The sequence below is a fragment of the Bicyclus anynana genome, chromosome 16, assembly GCF_947172395.1.
Source record: "Bicyclus anynana chromosome 16, ilBicAnyn1.1, whole genome shotgun sequence".
Classification (NCBI taxonomy): Eukaryota; Metazoa; Arthropoda; class Insecta; order Lepidoptera; family Nymphalidae; genus Bicyclus; species Bicyclus anynana.
In genome coordinates, this window is record NC_069098.1 from 15,164,533 (window position 1) to 15,171,330 (window position 6,798).

Genomic DNA, 6,798 nt, shown 5'->3' on the forward strand with positions numbered 1-6,798 from the left:
GATCGATGTCGCTGCGAAAGCGAGACGGCAACATCTAAATTAATTGTGGTATTGAAACATGACTGGAAACAACTAATGTCATTTTCTTGTTGCAATAATAATACGAGGGGAAAATACGTAAACAGAAAATCATACTCCGTTATGATGAATTGAAAACAGTTGCAGCGTTATAGGTGATAACATTCTATTTCACAATATCGCGTAATCATTATGTTGGGAGTCGTTTTGTAGGTATATTTGGGCGTGACAAATAAGAAGTTCATAGTCATCTATCTTACAAGCTACGCCATCTTACGGAAAATGCACGCAATTCTATGGTAGGTAGGTGCGTTGGTTCGTCTTTCGTAGAACTCGGATCGTAGCACGTAATATTATGCCAAGTGGTTTGTAGCTGTTTAATCAAGTACATAGTTTTGTGCTGTATAAATAATTTTATTAATACTATTAATATACCTATAGTAAGTGATTCAGTGCATAAAATTAAATTAGTATTTTTTAGTTACCTGATGCCTTACTGACGTTTGTTCAGTTTTCATCTAGATGGCGTTAGCAGTTCTTTTCAGTTGAGTTTCCGAATTTTCCCAAGATCCGGTTTTAAAGTTTTATGGAATGTAGGTACTGTTTTTAGGGTTCCGTAGCCAAATGGCAAAAGAAACGGAACCCTTAAGATTTGTCATGTCTGTCTGACTGTCCGTCCGTATGTCACAGCTACTTTTTTCCGGAACTATAAGTACTGTTGAAACTTGGTGAGTAGATGTATTCCGTGAACGGCATTAAGATTTTCATACAAAAATAGAAAAAAAAAATTATGGGTCCCCATAGTTACTTAAAACTGAAATTCAAAATTTTTTTTCATCAAACCCAGTGTGAGGTATCATGGATAGGTCTTCAAAAATGATATTGAAGTTTCCAATAAAAAATTTTTCTAAACTGAATACCTACCTAGATTATGCGAGAGGCGTTTCCAAAGTGGTAAAAATGGCGTCTTATGTTTTTAAACATTTTTAAAACTGTTTACAAAAACTAAAGAAATAAGATGGAGTATTATTTTTTATTGATTATTATATTGATTTACATAATTGTTGTTAGTGTTAAATTTTGAAATTCAAATTATGAAAAAAGTTTGTATGTATAGGCGGATGTCAAGGAGACAACTTCGTAACATTCCCGATGGTCAGCGCGGGCCGGAGGGCGTGTAGCGATGAATGAATACCTACGACTGATGCACCTCACTTCCCCGCACGCACGATTTCACACCCGCACAGTCTTTCCCCCCCGTCGCCCACATCAGGGGATTGTTATCAACAAACTTGGTAGACTATAGCTTCAAATGTACTTACCTGTCTATCGGAAATGATACCCGTTGGCCGATCGTCGATTTCCGTTTAGTCGATAGACTTTTGGGAGTCCATCAGGATCATAAACGACCCAATAGCAGGCAACACTTAGAGATACCATTCGATTAACAACTCATAGTTGGCTCACTGTGCACGTGTCTCCTCTCAGAATGAGAGGGGTTAGGCTAATAAGTAGTCCACCACATTGGTCCAATGCAAATTGGCAGACTTCACACACGTAGAAAATTAACAAAATTCTCTGGTAACCAGGTTTCCTCACGATGAGACCGTTCTTCACCGTTTGAGACACAAGATATTTAATTTCTTAAAATACATAATATTATGATTGCACATAATTTTAATCTTCTATATATGCAAAATGTCTGTTTGTCGCCGATAGGTTATTGGTGACTGTACTAGCCAATAAGGTGAAGTTGCCATGCATGCAAATAATAATGATAAACACGAAAGTTTGTATGGATGTGTGGATGTTTGTTACCCTTTCACGCAAAAGCTGTTGAACCAACTTGGCTCAAATTTTGAAAAATCGAGAAAAATTAAATATTCGGAAAATCGCGGGCGTCCGCTAGTTTGTGATATGCGCCTTCCAGTCCGCACTAATTACAGGGAATATCGCTGCGCAGTGTATAACAGTCAACAACATATCCCAACGGGGTTATTACACATGAGCAGCTCGACGTGTTGCAATATCAGAGTGAATTACGCTAGCCACTCACCATCCAATAAGTCCACGAGCCTGCAGCGTGCCTGTGTTGGTCGCGATCTGCATGAAGCACATCGCGACCAACACACGATCAGTTTTAGCGGAAGAAACAAAAGTGACATAATGCCATCCTGCGCTTTTGCCCTGGGGTGGATGCCACTACTTCTCGGAAGATTATTTTAATAAAAATAACCCCAGGAGGCGATAGATAGATAAATTGTACGCAATAAAATATCTTTTCTTTGAAAAGCATCGACTTATGCTCGTATTTGGGCCAATACCGACAATTATTTGCTCTTTGTCGGTAAGGTTGTATTGTGTTACACGCTCGTTATGTTGTATGAGTGTATCTTTTTTTTTGTGTTCTTTTATATCTATCAGTGATCAGTCGCTTGACTATAAACTGAATTTTTCATAGCAGATAATGTTTCTAGTTAAAGGTCACTCCATTACGCGACTCTTCGTGTTGTGGTCCTTTTTTCGGGTATTACTGTCCACCATATGATTCATCCACAGTGGATCGCTTTAGCCTTTTGATCTTACCAGGCGTGATAAGCAAGAGTATATCTAAATTGAATAAAATCTATTTTAGAATGAATGAAAAGCTTTCGAATATTGTGAGTTTGTTATATAAGGTGTCTTATTTGAGTAGGTGAGACCCGTTCTTTCTTATACCTACCTATCAGAAACTCTGCCCACCTTTTTTGATAACGACTTTTATACTCTACTAGCTGACGCCGCGCGGTTTTACCCGCGTGGTTTCCGTTCCCGTCTCGATAATATATAGCCTATAGCCTTCCTCGATAAATGGGCTATCTAACACTGAAAGAATTTTTCAAATCGGACCAATAGTTCCTGAGATTAACGCGTTCAATCAATCAAACAAACAAACTCTTTAGCTTTATAATATTAATATAGATGTATTATGCCAATGTAAGACCACTTACAAATTTCTATTACACGAAAACATGTGAATATTTTTTTTTTATTGATTGACTGATTTCTTTTGTTGAGAGCTCTAAAGAGAGGACATTTCCATGACGTACCAATTTGTACGAGAATTTTAGTAATTGAAGTTTATTTTCTGCGCTGCAGGCACATGAACTTATTGGATGGTGAGTGGCTAGCATTCGTAGTTTTCTAATTCAGAAAAAAATATATATTTGATACGATGTCGTGTAGAAACCGAAAGGGGTGTGTATTTTCGCCTAACCAGTTAGCCCGCTTTCATCTTAGATTGTATCATCACTTACCATCAGTTGAGATTGTAGTCAAAAGCTAACTTGTAAAGAAAATAAAATCCCTAAAGATAATAAATATTTATAGAAGGAGAGTGAAGCTTGCACTAAAACTGGAGAAAACGGTTTTTTAGAGGGTTAACTTACCTACTACAAAAATCGTATACGAGATTCAAATTAATGTTGCCAACCCTATCTATTGGTCAACGGAATAAATTCGCCCTTAATTGAGTCGTATTTCCATAAAAAAGGCTCCATTTGAAAATTATACTATGTAAATATTTCATGCATAGTAATACTCGCAGATCACACAGCATAATCTGTGGGGCATTTACATACTGGGGTCATATCGACGTGGCAGCTGTACTGGAGGACTAGACGCGTTGCCATTACACCAACATGTTTCACTGTATTACGCGAATGTGTCATTAATAAAAATAATTTTAAGAGTTCTTTGTGATAGAGTTGGTCTATTCATCATCATCATTGCATCCCATATTCGGCTCACTGTTAAGCACGAGTCTCTCCGGAACGAGAGGTTTTGTTGTTGTTTAACTGTTGGCTTAAGAAAATGACATATTGTCGACCAGTAACGTCGAACCGGAGCTCAGTAGCGGCTGCATTGTTAACTTTATCTCTTTATATGCATTGTGTAGTTAAACTTGAAAACTATATTATACTTCACCATTTTCACGTATTGATTCTTCTTTTTAAAGGCCTCTCCATTAGCGAAGGTCGGCGGTCATCTTTCTAAATTTCTTTTTGTCCATGGCTAGACGTAAAGTTCTCCGATTGTCTTTATACCAGGCCACTTTCTTATACATCGTATCCAGGACTTCTTTATTCTACTTATTGATTGGGGTTTGAAAAAAAAATAGAAATAATCACAAAGTAGAAAAAAGCGAAATCTATGTGTATTTTCTGGTGGTATGATGTCCATTGGATTCGTAAGTTATTTACAAAAAAGTTTTTGGGCTCGTCCGGGATTTGAACCCGGGACCTCTCGCACCCTAAGCGAAAATCATACCCCTAGACCAACGAGCCGGTGCGTGTAATGACGAAAAATAATATTACTTTAATCTTATGACTACCTTTCACTTTTGTCTTTCGTTATAAATTATGATAATCAAGGTTTATTGGTACTATTAAATTGTAAATTATTATGGCATTAACTCTATCAGCAACTTGCTTTGGGTATCAACTTCATTCATTGGTGTATATATACATACATATATAGGTTGATAATAATAATAATGTAAGATTGTAGTCAAGGCTCAGACTAATTAGATAAAGACCTGCCTCGCAAGACATTATTTTTCTGTCAACGTATATGATCAACGATCTTATGCGATTATAAACACTGTCTCTAAAGAATCGATGTTTCATAGTTTAAAATCGTGTCCGTCGGTTAAAAACCTCCGTAAAAATACCTTTTTATGTAGTTATATGGTGTAAAAAACGAACAAAAACTGCTAGTTTAGTTTAAAATATGTATGAAATCTTCGTTCGTGAATTTGGGTGCGATACTAGGTCCTTATGTATTTAGTCTGAGAGTCAAGGGCTAACTTGTAGACAATAAAAAAAAAATGTCGTGCAATAATTGTTGATATTACTGTTTCACATGACGATAATCTGGATGAAGCTGAAAAAGAAAAAGTATCAAAGTACTTGGACTTTGCTCACGAGATTACCGCCATGTTGAATGTTGAGTCAACTGTTATTGTTTCGATAGTTGTTTCAGCCAATGGTCTTATAGCGAAAAGCTTCGACCAACATCATAAGAACTTGACTGTTGGATCATGAAGGCAGAAGGCAGTGATTCTTGAGACGGCGCGTACTGTGAGGATCCACCTCACTCTGGAGCCCTGACCACAGGTTGCTTGGGCACTCAAAATGTCCTGCACCGGGAGGGTTTTTTTTATAAATATTCAACAGTGTTTTTGTATTATATTTTTATATTAACATTGTTAAAAATTAAAAAAAAAGATAAATAAATAAATGAAAAAAAAAATAATGGACGATTTTCCACTTTACATAGGAAGTACAATTTGTTATTTTATATGATAACTAGCAGACGCACGCGACTTCGTCCGCGTGGAATGTCAATGTAAACTTTCCAAACCATATTTCACCACTTTAAGGGTTGAATTTAAAAAATTCTTGAATCACATTTCGTATTTTTTTCATGATTTATGTACAAACTTTTAAAACCTTTAAAATTTAAAAAAAAAAAACTTTCATTTTTATAGTTACAAAAGGACTTTCTACACAAACTTTCAACCCCTATTTTCATCCCCTTCTATATTGAAAAGTACCCTATGTTTTGCTTCAAGGTCCCATTTACCACTTTACCAAAATTCATCTTAATCGATTCAGCCGTTTAGCCGTGAAAAGATAACACACACACACTTACTATCGCATTTATAATATTAGTATTGATAGTAATTATAATCTTAGATAATTAATATTTTTAAAAAAGCAACTGTAAAGTTTATTCTGGCCGGTTCTTCTCCGCGGAGTTAAACTTGCAGACGTATCAAAAGTGATTGTAAATTTAGCTTACTTGAGATAAGCGAATTTTGATTTTTATTTGATTTTTGGACTAACGTGGTTTGCTGGTAGGGTAGAGTAATAAATACAAAAATATATTACACCAATTTTATATTCAATTTATTTTAACATTAACCACATTTCTGTAAGTAACATTCTGTACATTTATTATTTACATCGGCATCATAATTAATATCTTATTAAATACATTTACTACACTTTAAAATATTTCTTTATACAACCCATATATTTCGTAATTTACATATTCCTAAACATACGTTTTATATCTAAAAAATAACTATGTAACAAATTTTACTTAAAGCTTTATTATTGCAAAGAAAATTAAATTAATTAATAGCTACCTAAGCGTATTCATTTAAAATTGTTGGTGGGTGCAATAAAATTAATAATCTATAAAATATAATAAATAAAATGTTAGTACAGAAACTATAACTAGGTTTATTTACGCTCAAAAAATTGCAGCTCAATTTTGTTCGTCGTTCGCAAAGTCATATTGCTCAATAACGTCCTCTATCTTCCAATGAAAATCATATTAAAATCGGTTCAGCCAGAGATTAGCCCGGACAAACAGACAGACAGTTTTTTTTAGTTTGGTTTTGTTTTAATATCGTGTAAATCACAATATACAGAAATTTCAATTTTATTTATATACCGGAAAAATCCTTGTTTTGTGAATTAATTTTTCCCGCGGACGAAATCGTCATCTATTAGTTGAAAACTAAAATTATTATTAATTGAGAGTTCTTTATGTCGAAGTGGAAATAAGTTGAAAACTTTGTCGTCGGGAAAACTGGGCCACGGGCCACAGAGCGACAACGGTTTTTCTTATTAATGGCCCGTTATAAATCCCGCCAATAACTCTCCCCCAACGGTTAAAAGTGGGTTCCTTTTACTAATGGGTTAATTAAATCTAAAATTATTATTATTA

General features: G+C 35.0%; 1 non-coding gene across 1 annotated transcript; it reads right to left on the minus strand.

The window, feature by feature from the left end:
• Positions 1-4,271: 4,271 nt before the first annotated feature.
• On the minus strand, positions 4,272-4,343 carry Trnap-agg (transfer RNA proline (anticodon AGG)). The gene has a single exon. It is a non-coding gene; the product is annotated as a tRNA-Pro (tRNA).
• Positions 4,344-6,798: the final 2,455 nt, after the last annotated feature.